Raw genomic sequence first — 15,000 nt, forward strand, 5'->3', positions numbered from 1 at the left:
CACAACACCCTGAACAAGCCCAATCTCGTCTGATCTTGGAAGCTAAGCAGGGCTGGGCCTGGTTAGTACTTGGATGGGAGACCACCTGGAAATACCAGGTGCTGTAGGCTTTTTTTTTTCTCTCTTGTTCCGGCCTCCTTCATTGCTGGTTTTGAGATGTATAAGAGATGTAGGTCAATAGAAAACCAATACCTAGAGCCACACCACCCTGAACAAGCCCAATCTCGTCTGATCTTGGAAGCTAAGCAGAGCTGGGCCTGGTTAGTACTTGGATGGGAGACCACCTGGGAATACCAGGTGCTGTAGGCTTTTTTTTTTCTCTCTTGTTCCGGCCTCCTTCAATGCTGGTTTTGAGATGTATAAGAGATGTAGGTCAATAGGACACAAATACCTAGAGCCACACCACCCTGAACAAGCCCAATCTCGTCTGATCTTGGAAGCTAAGCAGAGCCAGGCCTGGTTAGTACTTGGATGGGAGACCACCTGGGAATACCAGGTGCTGTAGGCCTTTTTTTCTTCTCTCTTGTTCCGGCTTCCTTCAATGCTGGTTTCTAGATGTATAGGAGATGTAGGTCAATAGGAAAACAATACCCACAGCCACACCACCCTGAACAAGCCCAATCTCATCTGATCTTGGAAGCTAAGCTGGGCCGGGCCTGGTTAGTACTTGGATGGGAGACCACCTGGGAATACCAGGTGCTGTAGGCCTTTTTTTTTTCTCTCTTGTTCCGGCTTCCTTCAATGCTGGTGTTGAGATGTATAAGAGATGTAGGTCAATAGGAAACTAATACCTACAGCCACTCCACCTTGAACAAGCACAATCTCGTCTGATCTTGAAAGATAAGCAGCGCCAGGCCTAGTTAGTACATGGATGGGAGACCACCTGGGAATACCAGGTGCTGTAGGCCTTTTTTTTTCTCTTTTGATCCGCCTTCCTTCAATGCTGGTTTTCAGATGTATAAGTGATGTAGGTCATTAAGAAACCAAATCCTACAGCCACAACACCCTGAACAATCCCAATCTCGTCTGATCTTGGAAGCTAAGCAGGGCTGGGCCTGGTTAGTACTTGGATGGGAGACCACCTGGAAATACCAGGTGCTGTAGGCTTTTTTTTTTCTCTCTTGTTCCGGCCTCCTTCAATGCTGGTTTTGAGATGTATAAGAGATGTAGGTCAATAGGAAACAAATACCTAGAGCCACACCACCCTGAACAAGCCCAATCTCGTCTGATCTTGGAAGCTAAGCAGAGCCAGGCCTGGTTAGTACTTGGATGGGAGACCACCTGGGAATACCAGGTGCTGTAGGCCTTTTTTTCTTCTCTCTTGTTCCGGCTTCCTTCAATGCTGGTTTCTAGATGTATAAGAGATGTAGGTCAATAGGAAAACAATACCTACAGCCACACCACCCTGTGCAAGTCCAATCTCATCTGATCTTGGAAGCTAAGCCGGGCCGGGCCTGGTTAGTACTTGGATGGGAGACCACCTGGGAATACCAGGTGCTGTAGGCCTTTTTTTTTTCTCTCTTGTTCTGGCTTCCTTCAATGCTGGTGTTGAGATGTATAAGAGATGTAGGTCAATAGGAAACTAATACCTACAGCCACTCCACCTCGAACAAGCACAATCTCGTCTGATCTTGAAAGATAAGCCGCGCCAGGCCTAGTTAGTACATGGATGGGAGACCACCTGGGAGTACCAGGTGCTGTAGGCCTTTTTTTTTCTCTTTTGATCCGGCTTCCTTCAATGCTGGTTTTCAGATGTATAAGTGATGTAGGTCATTAGGAAACCAAATCCTACAGCCACAACACCCTGAACAAGCCCAATCTCGTCTGATCTTGGAAGCTAAGCAGAGCCAGGCCTGGTTAGTACTGGGCTGCGAGACCACCTGGGAATACCAGGTGCTGTAGGCCTTTTTTTCTTCTCTCTTGTTCCGGCTTCCTTCAATGCTGGTTTCTAGATGTATTAGAGATGTAGGTCAATAGGAAAACAATACCTACAGCCACACCACCCTGCACAAGCCCAATCTCGTCTGATCTTGGAAGCTAAGCAGGGATGGGCCTGGTTAGTACTTGGATGGGAGACCACCTGGGAATACCAGGTGCTGTAGGCCTTTTTTTCTTCTCTCTTGTTCCGGCTTCCTTCAATGCTGGTTTCTAGATGTATAAGAGATGTAGGTCAATAGGAAAACAATACCTACAGCCACACCACCCTGAACAAGCCCAATCTCGTCTGATCTTGGAAGCTAAGCAGGGACAGGTCTGTTTAGTACTTGGATGGGAGACCACCTGGGAATACCAGGTGCTGTAGGCCTTTTTTTTTTCTCTCTTGTTCCGGCTTCCTTTAATGCTGGTTTTTAGATGTATAAGAGATGTAGGTCGATAGGAAACCAATACCTACAGCCACACCACCCTGAACAAGCCTGATCTTGGAAGCTAAGCAGAGCCGGGCCTGGTTAGTACTTGGATGCGAGACCACCAGGGAATACCAGGTGCTGTAGGCCCTTTTTTTTTCTCTCTTGTCCGACTTCCTTCAATGCTGGTTTTGAGATGTATAAGAGATGTAGGTCAATAGGAAACCGTTACCTATAGCCACACCACCCTGAACAAGCCCAATCTCGTCTGATCTTGGAAGCTAAGCAGGGCTGGGCCTGGTTAGTACTTGGATGGGAGACCACCTGGAAATACCAGGTGCTGTAGGCTTTTTTTTTTTCTCTCTTGTTCCGGCCTCCTTCAATGCTGGTTTTGAGATGTATAAGAGATGTAGGTCAATAGGAAACCAATACCTACAGCCACACCACCCTGAACAAGCCCAATCTCGTCTGATCTTGAAAGATAAGCCGCGCCAGGCCTAGTTAGTACATGGATGGGAGACCACCTGGGATTACCAGGTGCTGTAGGCCTTTTTTTTTTTCTCTCTTGTTCTGGCTTCCTTCAATGCTGGTTTTAAAATGTATAAGTGATGTAGGTCATTAGGAAACCAATACCTACAGCCACACCACCCTGGACAAGCCCAATCTCGTCTGATCTTGGAAGCTAAGCAGGGCCGGGCCTGGTTAGTACTTGGATGGGAGACCACCTGGGAATACCAGGTGCTGTAGGCCTTTTTTTTTTTCTCTCTTGTTCCGGCTTCCTTCAATGCTTGTTTTTAGATGTATAAGAGATGTAGGTCAATAGGAATACAATACCTACAGCCACACCACCCTGAACAAGCCCAATCTCGTCTGATCTTGGAAGCTAAGCAGGGCTGGGCCTGGTTAGTACTTGGATGGGAGACCACCTAGAAATACCAGGTGCTGTAGGCTTTTTTTTTTCTCTCTTGTTCCGGCCTCCTTTAATGCTGGTTTTGAGATGTATAAGAGATGTAGGTCAATAGGAAACCAATACCTACAGCCACACCACCCTGAACAAGCCCAATCTCGTTTGATCTTGGAAGCTAAGCAGAGCCGGGCCTGGTTAGTACTTGGATGGGAGACCACCTGGGAATACCAGGTGCTGTAGGCCTTTTTTTCTTCTCTCTTGTTCCGGCTTCCTTCAATGCTGGTTTCTAGATGTATAAGAGATGTAGGTCAATAGGAAAACAATACCTACAGCCACACCACCCTGAACAAGCCCAATCTCATCTGATCTTGGAAACTAAGCAGGGCCGGGCCTGGTTAGTACTTGGATGGGAGACCACCTGGGAATACCAGGTGCTGTAGGCCTTTTTTTTTCTCTCTTGTTCCGGCTTCCTTCAATGCTGGTTTTGAGATTATAAGAGATGTAAGTCAATACAAACACAATACCTACAGCTACACATCTCTGAACAATCCCAATCTCGTTTGATCTTGGAAGCTAAGCAGGGCCGGACCTGGTTAGTACTTTGATGGGAGACCACCTGGCAATACCAGCTGCTGTAGGCCTTTTTTTTATCTCTCTTGTTCCGGCTTCCTTCAATGCTGGTTTTGAGATGTATAAGAGATGTAGATCAATAGGAAACCAATACCTACAGCCACACCATCCTGAACAAGCCCAATCTCGTCTGATCTTGGAAGTTAAGCAGGGCTAGGCCTGGTTAGTACTTGGATGGGAGACCACCTGGCAACAACAGGTGTTATAGGCTTTTTTTTTTTCTCTCTTGTTCCAGCTTCCTTCAATGCTTGTTTGTAGATGTATAAGAGATGTAGGTCAATAGGAAAACAATACCTACAGCCACACCACCCTGAACAAGCCCAATCTCGTCTGATCTTGGAAGCTAAGCAGAGCCGGGCCTGGTTAGTACTTGGATGCGAGACCACCTGGGAATGCCAGGTGCTGTAGGCATTTTTTATTTTCTCTCTTGTTCCGACTTCCTTCAATGCTGGTTTTGAGATGTATAAGAGATGTAGGTCAATAGGGACCCAATACCTACAGCCACACCACCCTGAACAAGCCCAATCTCGTCTGATCTTGAAAGCTAAGCAGGTCCGGGCCTGGTTAGTACTTTTTTTTTTCTCTCTTGTTCTGGCTTCCTTCAATGCTGGTTTTTAGATGTATAAGAGATGTAGGTCAATAGGAAAACAATACCTACAGCCGCACCATCCTGAACAAGCCCAATCTCGTCTGATCTTGGAAGCTAAGCAGGGACGGGCCTGGTTAGTACTTGGATGCGAGACCACCTGGGAATACCAGGTGCTGTAGGCCTTTTTTTTTTATCTCTCTTGTTTCGGCTTCCTTCAATGCTGGTTTTGAGATTATAAGAGATGTAGGTCAATAGGTAACCAATACCTACAGCCACACATCTCTGAACAAGCCCAATCTCGTTTGATCTTGGAAGCTAAGCAGGGCCGTACCTGGTTAGTACTTTGATGGGAGACCACCGGGGAATACCAGGTGCTGTAGGCCTTTTTTTTTTCTCTCTTGTTCCGGCTTCCTTCAATGCTGGTTTTGGGATGTATAAGAGATGTAGGTCAATAGGAAACCAACACCTATAGCCACTCCACCCTGAACAAGCCAATCTCGTCTGATCTTGGAAGCTAAGCAGGGCCAGGCCTGGTTAGTACTTGGATGGGAGACCACCTGGGAATACCAGCTGCTGTAGGCCTTTTTTTTTTTATCTCTCTTGTTTCGGCTTCCTTCAATGCTGGTTTTGAGATGTATAAGAGATGTAGGTCAATAAGAAACCAATACCTACAACCACTCCACCTTGAACAAGCACAATCTCGTCTAATCTTGAAAGATAAGCAGCTTCGGGCCTAGTTAGTACTTGAATGGGAGACCACCTGGGAATACCAGGTGCTGTAGGCCTTTTTTTTTTCCTCTCTTGTCCCGGCTTCCTTCAATGCTTATTTTGAGATATATAAGTGATGTAGGTCATTAGGAAACCAATACCTACAGCCACACCACCCTGAACAAGCCCAATCTCATCTGATCTTGGAAGCTAAGCAGGGCCAGGCCTGGTTAGTACTTGGATGGGAGACCACCTGGGAATACCAGGTGCTGTAGGCCTTTTTTTTTTCTCTCTTGTTCCGGCTTCCTTCAATGCTGGTTTTGAGATGTATAAGAGATGTAGTTCATTAGGATTCCAATACCTACAGCCACACCACCCTGAATAAACCCAATCTCATCTGATCTTGGAAGCTAAGCAGGGCTTGGCCTGGTTATTATTTGGATAGGAGACCACCTGGGAATACAAGGTGCTGTAGGCCTTTTTTTGTTCTCTCTTGTTCCGGCTTCCTTCAATGCTTGTTTTTAGATGTATAAGAGATGTAGGTCAATAAGAAACCAATTCCTACAGCCACACCACCCTGAACAAGCCCAATCTCGTCTGATCTTGGAAGCTAAGCAGGGCCAGGCCTAGTTAGTACTTGGATGCGAGACCACCAGGGAATACAAGGTGCTGTAGGCCTTTTTTTTTCTGTCTTGTTCCGGCTTCCTTCAATGCTGGTTTTGAGATGTATAAGAGATGTAGGTCAATAGAAAACAATACCTACAGCCACACCACCCTGAACAAGCCCAATCTTGTCTGATCTTGGAAGCTAAGCAGGGCCAGGCCTGGTTAGTACTTGGATGGGAGACCACCTGGGAATACCAGGTGCTGTATTCCTTTTTTATTTTATCTCTCTTGTTCCGGCTTCCTTCAATGCTGGTTTTCAGATGTATAAGAGATGTAGGTCATTAAGAAACCAATACCTACAGCCACACCACCCTGAACAAGCCTAATCTCGTCTGATCTTGGTAGCTAAGCAGGGCTGTACCTGGTTAGTACTTGGATGGGAGACGACCTGGGAATACCAGGTGCTCTAGGCCTTTATTTTTTTCTCTCTTGTTCCGGCTTCCTTCAATGCTGGTTTTGAGATGTATAAGAGATGTAGGTCAATAGGAAACCAACACCTGCAGCCGCACCACCCTGAACAAGCCTGATCTTGGAAGCTAAGCAGGGCCGGGCCTGGTTAGTATTTAAGTGGGAGACCACCTGGGAATACCAGGTGCTGTAGGCTTTTTTTTTTTCTCTCTTGTTCCGGCTTCCTTCAATGCTGGTTTTTAGATGTATAAGAGATGTAGGTCAATAAGAAAACAATACCTACAGCCACAGCACCCTGAACAAGCCCAATCTCGTCTGATCTTGGAAGCTAAGCAGGGCCGGGCCTGGTTAGTACTTGAATGGGAGACCACCTGGGAATACCAGGTGCTGTAGGCCTTTTTTTTTTCTCTCTTGTTCCAGCTTCCTTCAATGCTGGTTTTGAGATGTATAAGAGATGTAGTTCATTAGGAATCAAATACCTACAGCCACACCACCCTGAACAAACCCAATCTCATCTGATCTTGGAAGCTAAGCAGGGCTTGACCTGGTTAGTGCTTGGATGGGAGACCACATGGGAATACAAGGTGCTGTAGGCTTTTTTTTTTTCTCTCTTGTTCCGGCTTCCTTCAATGCTGGTTTTGAGATCTATAAGAGATGTAGGTCAGTAGGAAACCAATATCTACAGCCACACCACCCTGAACAAGCCTAATTTCGTCTGATCTTGGAAGCTAAGCAATTGGGAATACCAGGTGCTGTAAGCCTTTTTTTTTTCTCTCTTGTTCTGGCTTCCTTCAATGCTGGTTTTGAGATATATAAGAGATGTAGGTCAGTAGCAAACCAATATCTACAGCTGCTCCACCCTGAACAAGCACAATCTCATCTGATCTTGTAAGCTAAGCAGGGCCGAGCCTGGTTACTGCTTGGATGGGAGACCACCTGGGAATACCAGGTGCTGTAAGCCTATTTTTTTTCTCTCTTGTTCTGGCTTCCTTCAATGCTGGTTTTGAGATTATAGGAGATGTAGGTCAAAAAGAAACAAATACATACAGTTACACCACCCTGAACAAGCTCAATCTCGTCTGATCTTGTAAACTAAGCATAGCCGGCCCTGGTTAGTACTTGGATGGGAGACCACCTGGGAATACCAGGTGCTGTATTCTTTTTTTTTTCTCTCTTTACCGGCTTCCTTCAATGCTGGTTTTGAGATGTATAAGATATGTAGGTCAATAGGAAACCAATACCTACAGCCACACCGCCCTGAACAAGCCTGATCTTGGAAGCTAAGCAGGGCCGGGCCTGGTTAGTACTTGGATGGGAGACCACCTGGGAATACCAGGTGCTGTAGGCCTTTTTTTTTTTCTCTCTTGTTCCGGCTTCCTTCAATGCTGGTTTTGAGATGTATAAGAGATGTAGGTCAATAGACAAACAATACCTACAGCCACACAACCCAGAACAAGCCCAATCTCGTCTGATCTTGGAAGCTAAGCAGGGCCGGACCTGGTTAGTACTTGGATGGAAGACCACCTGGGAATACAAGGTGCTGTAGACCTTCTTTTTTTCTCTCTTGTTCCGGCTTCCTTCAATGCTGGTTTTCAGATGTATAAGAGTTATAGGTCATTAAGAAACCAATACCTACAGCCACACCACCCTGAAAAAGCCCAATCTCGTCTGATCTTGGAAGCTAAGCAGGGCCGGACCTGGTTAGTACTTGGATGGGAGACCACCTGGGAATACCAGGTGCTGTAGGCCTTTTCTTTTTCTCTCTTGTTCCGGCTTCCTTCAATGCTGGTTTTGAGATGTATAAGAGATGTAGGTCAATAGGAAATCAACACCTACAGCCACACCACCCTGAACAAGCCTAATCTCATCTGATCTTGGAAGCTAAGCAATTGGGAATACCAGGTGCTGTAGGCCTTTTTTTTTCTCTCTTGTTCCCGCTTCCTTCAATGCTGGTTTTGAGATGTATAAGAGATGTAGGTCATTAAGAGAGCCATACCTACAACCACACCACGCTGAACAAGCCCAATTTCAGCTGATCTTGGTAGCTAAGCAGGGCTGGGCCTGGTTAGTACTTGGATGGAAGACCACCTGGGAATACCAGGTGCTGTAGGCCTTTTTTTTTTATCTCTTATTCCAGCTTACTTCAATGCTGGTTTTGAGATGTATAAGAGATGTAGGTCGTTAGGAAACCAATACCTACAGCCACACCACCCTGAACAAGCCCAATCTCATCTGATCTTGGAAGCTAAGCAGCACCGGGCCTGGTTAGTACTTGGATGGGAGACCACCTGGGAATACCAGGTGCTGTAGGCTTTTTTTTTTCTCTTTTGTTCCGGCTTCCTTCAATGCTGGTTTTGAGATGTATAAGAGATGTAGGTCAATAGGAAACCAATACCTACAGCCACACCACCCTGAAAAAAACTCAGTCTTGTCTGATCTTGGAAGCTAAGCAGGGCCGGTCCTGGTTAGTACTTGGATGGGAGACCACCTCGGAATACCAGGTGCTGTAGGCCATTTCTTTTTTTCTCTCTTGTGCCGGCTTCGTTCAATGCTGGTTTTGAGATGTATAAGAGATGTAGGTCAATAGGAAAACAATACCTACAGCCACACCACCCTGAACAAGCCCAATCTCGTCTGATCTTGTAAGCTAAGCCGGGCCGGACCTGATTAGTAGTTGGATGGGAGACCACCTGGGAATACAAGGGGCTGTAGGCCTTTTTTTTTTCTCTCTTGTTCCGGCTTCCTTCAATGCTGGTTTTCAGATGTATAAGAGATGTAGGTCATTAGGACACCAATACCTACAGCCACACCACCCTGAAAAAGCCCAATCTCGTCTGATCTTGGAAGCTAAACAGGGCCGGACCTGGTTAGTACTTGGATGGGACACCACCTGGGAATACAAGGTGCTGTAGGCCTTTTTTTTTTCTCTCTTGTTCCAGCTTCCTTCAATGCTGGTTTTGAGATGTATAAGAGATGTAGGTCAATAGGAAAACAATACCTACAGCCACACCACCCTGAACAAGCCCAATCTCGTCTGATCTTGGAAGCTAAGCCGGGCCGGACCTGGTTAGTACTTGGATGGGAGACCACCTGGGAATACAAGGGGCTGTAGGCCTTTTTTTTTTCTCTCTTGTTCCGGCTTCCTTCAATGCTGGTTTTCAGATGTATAAGAGATGTAGGTCATTAGGACACCAATACCTACAGCCACACCACCCTGAAAAAGCCCAATCTCGTCTGATCTTGGAATCTAAACAAGGCCGGACCTGGTTAGTACTTGGATGGGACACCACCTGGGAATACCAGGTGCTGTAGGTCTTTTCTTTTTCTCTCTCGTTCCGGCTTCCTTCAATGCTGGTTTTGAGATGTATAAGAGATGTAGGTCAATAGGAAATCAATACCTACAGCCACACCACCCTGAACAAGCCCGCTCTCGTCTGATCTTGGAAGGTAAGCAGGGCCAGGCCTTGTTAGTACTTGGATGGGAGACCACCTGGGAATACCAGATGTTGTAGGCCTTTTTTTTTTATCTCTCTTGTCCGGCTTCCTTCAATGCTGGTTTTGAGATGTATAAGAGATGTAGGTTATTAGGAAACCAATACCTACAGCCACACCACCCTGAACAAGCCCAATCTTGTCTGATCTTGGAATCTAAGCAGCGTCAGGCATGGTTAGTACTTGAATGGGAGACCACCTGGGAATACCAGGTGCTGTAGGCCTTTTTTTTTTCTCTCTTGTTCTGGCTTCCTTCAATGCTGGTTTTGAGATGTATAAGAGATGTAGGTCAGTAGGAAACCAATACCTACAGCCACACCACCCTGAACAAGCCTAATCTCGTCTGATCTTGGAAGCTAAGCAATTAGGAATACCAGGTGCTGAAGGCCTTTTTTTTTCTCTCTTGTTCTGGCTTCCTTCATTGCTGGTTTTGAGATGTATAAGTGATGTAGGTCAGTAGGAAACCAATACCTACAGCCACACCACCCTGAACAAGCCTAATCTCAGCTGATCTTGGAAGCTAAACAGGGCCAGACCTGGTTAGTACTTGGATGGCAGACTACCTGGGAATACCAGGTGCTGTAGGCCTTTTTTTTTTTTCTCTTGTTCCGGCTTCCTTCAATGCTGGTTTTGAGATGTATAAGAGATGTAGGTCATTTGGAATCCAATATCTACAGCCACTCCACCCTGAACAAGCACAATCTCATCTGATCTTGGATGCTAAGCAGGGCTGGGCCTGGTTAGTACTTGGATGGTAGACCACCTGGGAATACGAGGTGCTGTAGGCCTTTTTTTTCTCTCTTGTTCCGGCTTCCTTCAATGCTGGTTTTGAGATGTATAAGAGATGTAGGTCATTAAGAAAGCAATACCTACAGCCACACCACCCTGAACAAACACAATCTTGTCTGATCTTGGAAGCTAAGCAGGGTGGGGCCTGGTTAGTTCTTGGATGCGAGACCACCTGGGAATACCAGGTGCTGTAGGCCTTTTTTTTTTCTTTCTCTCTTGTTCCGGCTTCCTTCAATGCTGGTTTTCATATGTATAAGAGATGTAGTTCATTAGAAAACCAATACCTACAGCCACACCACCCTGAACAAGCCCATTCTTGTCTGATCTTGGAACCTAAGCAGGGCCGGGCCTGGTTAGTACTTGGATGGGAGACCACCTGGGAATACCAGGTGCTGTAGGCTTTTTTTTTTTTTCTCTTGTTCCGGCTTCCTTCAATGCTGGTTTTGAGATGTATAAGAGATGTAGGTCATTAGGAAACAAATATCTACAGCCCTTCCACCCTGAACAAGCACAATCTCATCTGATCTTGTAAGCTAAGCAGAGGCGGGCCTGGTTTGTACTTGGATGGGAGACCACCTGGGAATACCAGGTGCTGTAGGCCTTTTTTTTTCTCTCTTGTTCCGGCTTCCTTCAATGCTGGTTTTGAGATTATAGAAGATGTAGGTCAAAAACACACCACCCTGAACAAGCTCAATCTCGTCTGATCTTGGAAGCTAAGAAGGGACGGGCCTGGTTAGTACTTGAATGGGAGACCACCTGGGAATACCAGGTGCTGTAGGCCTTTTTCTTATTCTCTCTTGTTCCGGCTTCCTTCAATGCTGGTTTTGAGATGTATAAGAGATATAGGTCAATAAGAAATCAATACCTACAACCAAACCACCCTGAATACCAGGTGCTGTAGGCCTTTTTTTTTCTCTCTTGTTCTGGCTTCCTTCAATGCTGGTTTTGAGATGTATAAGAGATGTAGGTCAGTAGGAAACCAATATCTACAGCCACACCTCCCTGAACAAGCCTAATCTCGTCTGATCTTGGAAGCTAAGCAATTGGGAATACCAGGTGCTGTAGGCCTTTTTTTTTCTCTCTTGTTCCGGCTTCCTTCAATGCTGGTTTTGAGATGTATAAGAGATGTAGGTCAATAGGAAAACAATACCTACAGCCACACCACCCTGAACAAGCCCAATCTCATCTGAACTTTTAAGCTAAGCAGGGCCGGGCCTGGTTAGTACTTGGATGGGAGACCACCTGGGAATACAAGGTGCTGTAGGCCTTTTTTTTCTCTCCTGTTCTGGCTTCTTTTAATGCTGGTTTTCAGATGTATAAGAGATGTAGGTCATTAGGAAACCAATACCTACAGCCACACCACCCTGAAAAAGCCCAAGCTCATCTGATCTTGGAAGCTAAGCAGGGCCAGACCTGGTTAGTACTTGGATGGGAGACCACCTGGGAATACCAGGTGCTGTAGGCTTTTTTTTTTCTCTCTTGTTCCGGCTTCCTTCAATGCTGGTTTTGAGATGTATAAGAGATGTAGGTCAGTAGAAAACCAACACCTACAGCCACACCACCCTGAACAAGCCTAATATCGTCTGATCTTGGAAGCTAAGCAGCGTCGGACCTGGTTAGTACTTGGATGGCAGACCACCTGGGTATACCAGGTGCTGTAGGCTTTTTTTGAGATGTATAAGAGATGTAGGTCATTAGGAAACAAATATCTACAGCCCTTCCACCCTGAACAAGCACAATCTCATCTGATCTTGTAAGCTAAGCAGAGGCGGGCCTGGTTAGTACTTGGATGGGAGACCACCTGGGAATACCAGGTGCTGTAGGCCTTTTTTTTTCTCTCTTGTTCCGGCTTCCTTCAATGCTGGTTTTGAGATTATAGAAGATGTAGGTCAAAAAGAAACAAATAACTACAGTCACACCACCCTGAACAAGCTCAATCTCGTCTGATCTTGGAAGCTAAGAAGGGACGGGAATGGTTAGTACTTGAATGGGAGACCACCTGGGAATACCAGGTGCTGTAGGCCTTTTTTTTTTCTCTCTTGTTCTGGCTTCCTTCAATGCTGGTTTTGAGATGTATAAGAGATGTAGGTCAATAAGAAATCAATACCTACAGCCAAACCACCATGGGAGACCACCTGGGAATAGCAGGTGCTGTAGGCCTTTTTCTTATTCTCTCTTGTTCCGGCTTCCTTCAATGCTGGTTTTGAGATGTATAAGAGATATAGGTCAATAAGAAATCAATACCTACAACCAAACCACCCTGAATACCAGGTGCTGTAGGCCTTTTTTTTTCTCTCTTGTTCTGGCTTCCTTCAATGCTGGTTTTGAGATGTATAAGAGATGTAGGTCAGTAGGAAACCAATATCTACAGCCACACCACCCTAAACAAGCCTAATCTCGTCTGATCTTGGAAGCTAAGCAATTGGGAATACCAGGTGCTGTAGGCCTTTTTTTTTCTCTCTTGTTCCGGCTTCCTTCAATGCTGGTTTTGAGATGTATAAGAGATGTAGGTCATTAAGAGGGCCATACCTACAACCACACCACCCTGAACAAGCCCAATTTCAGCTGATCTTGGTAGCTAAGCAGGGCTGGGCCTGGTTAGTACTTGGATGGAAGACCACCTGGGAATACCAGGTGCTGTAGGACTTTTTTTTTTCTCTCTTATTCCAGCTTACTTCAATGCTGGTTTTGAGATGTATAAGAGATGTAGGTCATTAGAAAACCAATACCTACAGCCACACCACCCTGAACAAGCCCAATCTCATCTGATCTTGGAAGCTAAGCAGCGCCAGGCCTGGTTAGTACTTGGATGGGAGACCACCTGGGAATACCAGGTGCTGTAGGCTTTTTTTTTTTCTCTTTTGTTCCGGCTTCCTTCAATGCTGGTTTTGAGATGTATAAGAGATGTAGGTCAATAGGAAACCAATACCTACAGCCACACCACCCTGAAAAAAACTCAATCTTGTCTGATCTTGGAAGCTAAGCAGGGCTGGTCCTGGTTAGTACTTGGATGGGAGACCACCTCGGAATACCAGGTGCTGTAGGCCATTTTTTTTTTTCTCTCTTGTTCCGGCTTCGTTCAATGCTGGTTTTGAGATGTATAAGAGATGTAGGTCAATAGGAAAACAATACCTACAGCCACACCACCCTGAACAAGCCCAATCTCGTCTGATCTTGGAAGCTAAGCCGGGCCGGACCTGGATAGTACTTGGATGGGAGACCACGTGGGAATACAAGGGGCTGTAGGCCTTTTTTTTTTCTCTCTTGTTCCGGCTTCCTTCAATGCTGGTTTTCAGATGTATAAGAGATGTAGGTCATTAGGACACCAATACCTACAGCCAAACCGCCCTGAAAAAGCCCAATCTCATCTGGTCTTGGAAGCTAAACAGGGCCGGACCTGTTTAGTACTTGGATGGGAGACCACCTGGGAATACAAGGTGCTGTAGGCCTTTTTTTTTTGTCTCTTGTTCCGGCTTCCTTCAATGCTGGTTTTCATATGTATAAGAGATGTAGGTCATTAGGAAACCAATACCTACAGCCACACCACACTGAAAAAGCCCAATCTCGTCTGATCTTGGAAGCTAAGCAGGGCCGGACCAGATTAGTACTTGGATGGGACACCACCTGGGAATACCAGGTGCTGTAGGGCTTTTCTTTTTCTCTCTCGTTCCGGCTTCCTTCAATGCTGGTTTTGAGATGTATAAGAGATGTAGGTCAATAGAAAATCAATACCTACAGCCACACCAGCCTGAACAAGCCCGATCTCATCTGACCTTGGAAGGTAAGCAGGGCCAGGCCTTGTTAGTACTTGGATGGGAGACCACCTGGGAATACCAGATGTTGTAGGCCTTTTTTTTTTTATCTCTCTTGTCCGGCTTCCTTCAATGCTGGTTTTGAGATGTATAAGAGATGTAGGTTATTAGGAAACCAATACCTACAGCCACACCACCCTGAACAAGCCCAATCTTGTCTGATCTTGGAATCTAAGAAGGGTCAGGCATGGTTAGTACTTGAATGGGAGACCACCTGGGAATACCAGGTGCTGTAGGCCTTTTTTTTTTCTCTCTTGTTCTGGCTTCCTTCAATGCTGGTTTTGAGATGTATAAGAGATGTAGGTCAGTAGGAAACCAATACCTACAGCCACACCACCCTGAACAAGCCTAATCTCGTCTGATCTTGGAAGCTAAGCAATTAGGAATACCAGGTGCTGAAGGCCTTTTTTTTTCTCTCTTATTCTGGCTTCCTTCAATGCTGGTTTTGAGATGTATAAGTGATGTAGGTCAGTAGGAAACCAATACCTACAGCCACACCACCCTGAACAAGCCTAATCTCAGCTGATCTTGGAAGCTAAACAGGGCCGGACCTGGTTAGTACTTGGATGGCAGACTACCTGGGAATACCAGGTGCTGTAGGCCTTTTTTTTTTTCTCTTGTTCCGGCTTCCTTCAATGCTGGTTTTGAGATGTA

The 15,000-nt window shown here is 45.9% G+C and overlaps 12 non-coding genes and 52 pseudogenes across 12 annotated transcripts; all 64 read left to right on the top strand.

Annotated features, from left to right (window-relative positions):
* Nucleotides 1–110, top strand: part of LOC142154001 (5S ribosomal RNA) — a 119-nt pseudogene extending 9 nt beyond the window's left edge.
* Nucleotides 111–190: 80 nt separating this feature from the next.
* On the top strand, nucleotides 191–309 carry LOC142153342 (5S ribosomal RNA). Its single transcript, XR_012691478.1, has one exon. It is a non-coding gene; the product is annotated as a 5S ribosomal RNA (ribosomal RNA).
* Nucleotides 310–389: 80 nt separating this feature from the next.
* Nucleotides 390–508, top strand: LOC142153990 (5S ribosomal RNA; annotated as a pseudogene).
* An 81-nt stretch (nucleotides 509–589) lies between these two features.
* LOC142156344 (5S ribosomal RNA) lies at nucleotides 590–708 on the top strand. The gene has a single exon (XR_012692411.1). It is a non-coding gene; the product is annotated as a 5S ribosomal RNA (ribosomal RNA).
* Nucleotides 709–789: 81 nt separating this feature from the next.
* Nucleotides 790–908, top strand: LOC142155351 (5S ribosomal RNA; annotated as a pseudogene).
* An 80-nt stretch (nucleotides 909–988) lies between these two features.
* LOC142153593 (5S ribosomal RNA) lies at nucleotides 989–1,107 on the top strand (annotated as a pseudogene).
* An 80-nt stretch (nucleotides 1,108–1,187) lies between these two features.
* LOC142153991 (5S ribosomal RNA) lies at nucleotides 1,188–1,306 on the top strand (annotated as a pseudogene).
* Nucleotides 1,307–1,387: 81 nt separating this feature from the next.
* Nucleotides 1,388–1,506, top strand: LOC142153635 (5S ribosomal RNA; annotated as a pseudogene).
* Nucleotides 1,507–1,786: 280 nt separating this feature from the next.
* On the top strand, nucleotides 1,787–1,905 carry LOC142155018 (5S ribosomal RNA; annotated as a pseudogene).
* Nucleotides 1,906–1,986: 81 nt separating this feature from the next.
* Nucleotides 1,987–2,105, top strand: LOC142153720 (5S ribosomal RNA). Its single transcript, XR_012691560.1, has one exon. It is a non-coding gene; the product is annotated as a 5S ribosomal RNA (ribosomal RNA).
* Nucleotides 2,106–2,186: 81 nt separating this feature from the next.
* LOC142153875 (5S ribosomal RNA) lies at nucleotides 2,187–2,305 on the top strand (annotated as a pseudogene).
* A 270-nt stretch (nucleotides 2,306–2,575) lies between these two features.
* On the top strand, nucleotides 2,576–2,694 carry LOC142156220 (5S ribosomal RNA). The gene has a single exon (XR_012692289.1). It is a non-coding gene; the product is annotated as a 5S ribosomal RNA (ribosomal RNA).
* An 81-nt stretch (nucleotides 2,695–2,775) lies between these two features.
* LOC142155607 (5S ribosomal RNA) lies at nucleotides 2,776–2,894 on the top strand (annotated as a pseudogene).
* An 82-nt stretch (nucleotides 2,895–2,976) lies between these two features.
* On the top strand, nucleotides 2,977–3,095 carry LOC142153439 (5S ribosomal RNA). The gene has a single exon (XR_012691530.1). It is a non-coding gene; the product is annotated as a 5S ribosomal RNA (ribosomal RNA).
* An 82-nt stretch (nucleotides 3,096–3,177) lies between these two features.
* Nucleotides 3,178–3,296, top strand: LOC142156376 (5S ribosomal RNA). Its single transcript, XR_012692443.1, has one exon. It is a non-coding gene; the product is annotated as a 5S ribosomal RNA (ribosomal RNA).
* An 80-nt stretch (nucleotides 3,297–3,376) lies between these two features.
* On the top strand, nucleotides 3,377–3,495 carry LOC142156022 (5S ribosomal RNA). The gene has a single exon (XR_012692100.1). It is a non-coding gene; the product is annotated as a 5S ribosomal RNA (ribosomal RNA).
* Nucleotides 3,496–3,576: 81 nt separating this feature from the next.
* Nucleotides 3,577–3,695, top strand: LOC142155887 (5S ribosomal RNA). Its single transcript, XR_012691972.1, has one exon. It is a non-coding gene; the product is annotated as a 5S ribosomal RNA (ribosomal RNA).
* A 79-nt stretch (nucleotides 3,696–3,774) lies between these two features.
* On the top strand, nucleotides 3,775–3,893 carry LOC142155444 (5S ribosomal RNA; annotated as a pseudogene).
* An 81-nt stretch (nucleotides 3,894–3,974) lies between these two features.
* LOC142154923 (5S ribosomal RNA) lies at nucleotides 3,975–4,093 on the top strand (annotated as a pseudogene).
* An 81-nt stretch (nucleotides 4,094–4,174) lies between these two features.
* LOC142154164 (5S ribosomal RNA) lies at nucleotides 4,175–4,293 on the top strand (annotated as a pseudogene).
* Nucleotides 4,294–4,534: 241 nt separating this feature from the next.
* Nucleotides 4,535–4,653, top strand: LOC142154055 (5S ribosomal RNA; annotated as a pseudogene).
* Nucleotides 4,654–4,735: 82 nt separating this feature from the next.
* On the top strand, nucleotides 4,736–4,854 carry LOC142154959 (5S ribosomal RNA; annotated as a pseudogene).
* An 81-nt stretch (nucleotides 4,855–4,935) lies between these two features.
* LOC142155054 (5S ribosomal RNA) lies at nucleotides 4,936–5,053 on the top strand (annotated as a pseudogene).
* Nucleotides 5,054–5,338: 285 nt separating this feature from the next.
* On the top strand, nucleotides 5,339–5,457 carry LOC142154926 (5S ribosomal RNA). Its single transcript, XR_012691682.1, has one exon. It is a non-coding gene; the product is annotated as a 5S ribosomal RNA (ribosomal RNA).
* Nucleotides 5,458–5,538: 81 nt separating this feature from the next.
* LOC142154764 (5S ribosomal RNA) lies at nucleotides 5,539–5,657 on the top strand (annotated as a pseudogene).
* An 81-nt stretch (nucleotides 5,658–5,738) lies between these two features.
* LOC142154780 (5S ribosomal RNA) lies at nucleotides 5,739–5,857 on the top strand (annotated as a pseudogene).
* Nucleotides 5,858–5,936: 79 nt separating this feature from the next.
* Nucleotides 5,937–6,055, top strand: LOC142154254 (5S ribosomal RNA; annotated as a pseudogene).
* Nucleotides 6,056–6,139: 84 nt separating this feature from the next.
* Nucleotides 6,140–6,258, top strand: LOC142155134 (5S ribosomal RNA; annotated as a pseudogene).
* A 272-nt stretch (nucleotides 6,259–6,530) lies between these two features.
* Nucleotides 6,531–6,649, top strand: LOC142153360 (5S ribosomal RNA). Its single transcript, XR_012691495.1, has one exon. It is a non-coding gene; the product is annotated as a 5S ribosomal RNA (ribosomal RNA).
* Nucleotides 6,650–6,730: 81 nt separating this feature from the next.
* On the top strand, nucleotides 6,731–6,849 carry LOC142154395 (5S ribosomal RNA; annotated as a pseudogene).
* A 246-nt stretch (nucleotides 6,850–7,095) lies between these two features.
* Nucleotides 7,096–7,214, top strand: LOC142155344 (5S ribosomal RNA; annotated as a pseudogene).
* An 80-nt stretch (nucleotides 7,215–7,294) lies between these two features.
* Nucleotides 7,295–7,413, top strand: LOC142155117 (5S ribosomal RNA; annotated as a pseudogene).
* Nucleotides 7,414–7,492: 79 nt separating this feature from the next.
* On the top strand, nucleotides 7,493–7,601 carry LOC142154878 (5S ribosomal RNA; annotated as a pseudogene).
* An 82-nt stretch (nucleotides 7,602–7,683) lies between these two features.
* LOC142155168 (5S ribosomal RNA) lies at nucleotides 7,684–7,802 on the top strand (annotated as a pseudogene).
* An 81-nt stretch (nucleotides 7,803–7,883) lies between these two features.
* LOC142153662 (5S ribosomal RNA) lies at nucleotides 7,884–8,002 on the top strand. Its single transcript, XR_012691554.1, has one exon. It is a non-coding gene; the product is annotated as a 5S ribosomal RNA (ribosomal RNA).
* Nucleotides 8,003–8,247: 245 nt separating this feature from the next.
* LOC142154592 (5S ribosomal RNA) lies at nucleotides 8,248–8,366 on the top strand (annotated as a pseudogene).
* An 81-nt stretch (nucleotides 8,367–8,447) lies between these two features.
* Nucleotides 8,448–8,566, top strand: LOC142153483 (5S ribosomal RNA; annotated as a pseudogene).
* Nucleotides 8,567–8,646: 80 nt separating this feature from the next.
* Nucleotides 8,647–8,766, top strand: LOC142154604 (5S ribosomal RNA; annotated as a pseudogene).
* Nucleotides 8,767–8,849: 83 nt separating this feature from the next.
* Nucleotides 8,850–8,968, top strand: LOC142155284 (5S ribosomal RNA; annotated as a pseudogene).
* Nucleotides 8,969–9,049: 81 nt separating this feature from the next.
* LOC142153914 (5S ribosomal RNA) lies at nucleotides 9,050–9,168 on the top strand (annotated as a pseudogene).
* Nucleotides 9,169–9,249: 81 nt separating this feature from the next.
* LOC142154537 (5S ribosomal RNA) lies at nucleotides 9,250–9,368 on the top strand (annotated as a pseudogene).
* An 81-nt stretch (nucleotides 9,369–9,449) lies between these two features.
* LOC142155800 (5S ribosomal RNA) lies at nucleotides 9,450–9,568 on the top strand. The gene has a single exon (XR_012691889.1). It is a non-coding gene; the product is annotated as a 5S ribosomal RNA (ribosomal RNA).
* An 81-nt stretch (nucleotides 9,569–9,649) lies between these two features.
* On the top strand, nucleotides 9,650–9,768 carry LOC142155320 (5S ribosomal RNA; annotated as a pseudogene).
* An 82-nt stretch (nucleotides 9,769–9,850) lies between these two features.
* On the top strand, nucleotides 9,851–9,969 carry LOC142154551 (5S ribosomal RNA; annotated as a pseudogene).
* A 245-nt stretch (nucleotides 9,970–10,214) lies between these two features.
* LOC142154982 (5S ribosomal RNA) lies at nucleotides 10,215–10,333 on the top strand (annotated as a pseudogene).
* Nucleotides 10,334–10,414: 81 nt separating this feature from the next.
* LOC142154625 (5S ribosomal RNA) lies at nucleotides 10,415–10,533 on the top strand (annotated as a pseudogene).
* A 79-nt stretch (nucleotides 10,534–10,612) lies between these two features.
* LOC142154611 (5S ribosomal RNA) lies at nucleotides 10,613–10,731 on the top strand (annotated as a pseudogene).
* An 85-nt stretch (nucleotides 10,732–10,816) lies between these two features.
* Nucleotides 10,817–10,935, top strand: LOC142153811 (5S ribosomal RNA; annotated as a pseudogene).
* An 81-nt stretch (nucleotides 10,936–11,016) lies between these two features.
* LOC142154166 (5S ribosomal RNA) lies at nucleotides 11,017–11,135 on the top strand (annotated as a pseudogene).
* A 62-nt stretch (nucleotides 11,136–11,197) lies between these two features.
* On the top strand, nucleotides 11,198–11,315 carry LOC142155416 (5S ribosomal RNA; annotated as a pseudogene).
* A 367-nt stretch (nucleotides 11,316–11,682) lies between these two features.
* LOC142154098 (5S ribosomal RNA) lies at nucleotides 11,683–11,801 on the top strand (annotated as a pseudogene).
* A 79-nt stretch (nucleotides 11,802–11,880) lies between these two features.
* On the top strand, nucleotides 11,881–11,999 carry LOC142153646 (5S ribosomal RNA; annotated as a pseudogene).
* Nucleotides 12,000–12,079: 80 nt separating this feature from the next.
* Nucleotides 12,080–12,198, top strand: LOC142155165 (5S ribosomal RNA; annotated as a pseudogene).
* Nucleotides 12,199–12,241: 43 nt separating this feature from the next.
* Nucleotides 12,242–12,360, top strand: LOC142153863 (5S ribosomal RNA; annotated as a pseudogene).
* A 79-nt stretch (nucleotides 12,361–12,439) lies between these two features.
* LOC142155187 (5S ribosomal RNA) lies at nucleotides 12,440–12,558 on the top strand (annotated as a pseudogene).
* A 503-nt stretch (nucleotides 12,559–13,061) lies between these two features.
* LOC142154276 (5S ribosomal RNA) lies at nucleotides 13,062–13,180 on the top strand (annotated as a pseudogene).
* Nucleotides 13,181–13,261: 81 nt separating this feature from the next.
* On the top strand, nucleotides 13,262–13,380 carry LOC142153527 (5S ribosomal RNA; annotated as a pseudogene).
* An 81-nt stretch (nucleotides 13,381–13,461) lies between these two features.
* Nucleotides 13,462–13,581, top strand: LOC142154187 (5S ribosomal RNA; annotated as a pseudogene).
* Nucleotides 13,582–13,664: 83 nt separating this feature from the next.
* LOC142154672 (5S ribosomal RNA) lies at nucleotides 13,665–13,783 on the top strand (annotated as a pseudogene).
* Nucleotides 13,784–13,864: 81 nt separating this feature from the next.
* Nucleotides 13,865–13,983, top strand: LOC142153926 (5S ribosomal RNA; annotated as a pseudogene).
* Nucleotides 13,984–14,064: 81 nt separating this feature from the next.
* Nucleotides 14,065–14,183, top strand: LOC142153569 (5S ribosomal RNA; annotated as a pseudogene).
* Nucleotides 14,184–14,264: 81 nt separating this feature from the next.
* On the top strand, nucleotides 14,265–14,383 carry LOC142155247 (5S ribosomal RNA; annotated as a pseudogene).
* Nucleotides 14,384–14,466: 83 nt separating this feature from the next.
* Nucleotides 14,467–14,585, top strand: LOC142154521 (5S ribosomal RNA; annotated as a pseudogene).
* Nucleotides 14,586–14,830: 245 nt separating this feature from the next.
* LOC142154557 (5S ribosomal RNA) lies at nucleotides 14,831–14,949 on the top strand (annotated as a pseudogene).
* The last annotated feature ends 51 nt before the right edge of the window (nucleotides 14,950–15,000 follow it).

Source organism: Mixophyes fleayi, chromosome 4 (genome assembly GCF_038048845.1).
Source record: "Mixophyes fleayi isolate aMixFle1 chromosome 4, aMixFle1.hap1, whole genome shotgun sequence".
NCBI classification, from domain to species: domain Eukaryota; kingdom Metazoa; phylum Chordata; class Amphibia; order Anura; family Limnodynastidae; genus Mixophyes; species Mixophyes fleayi.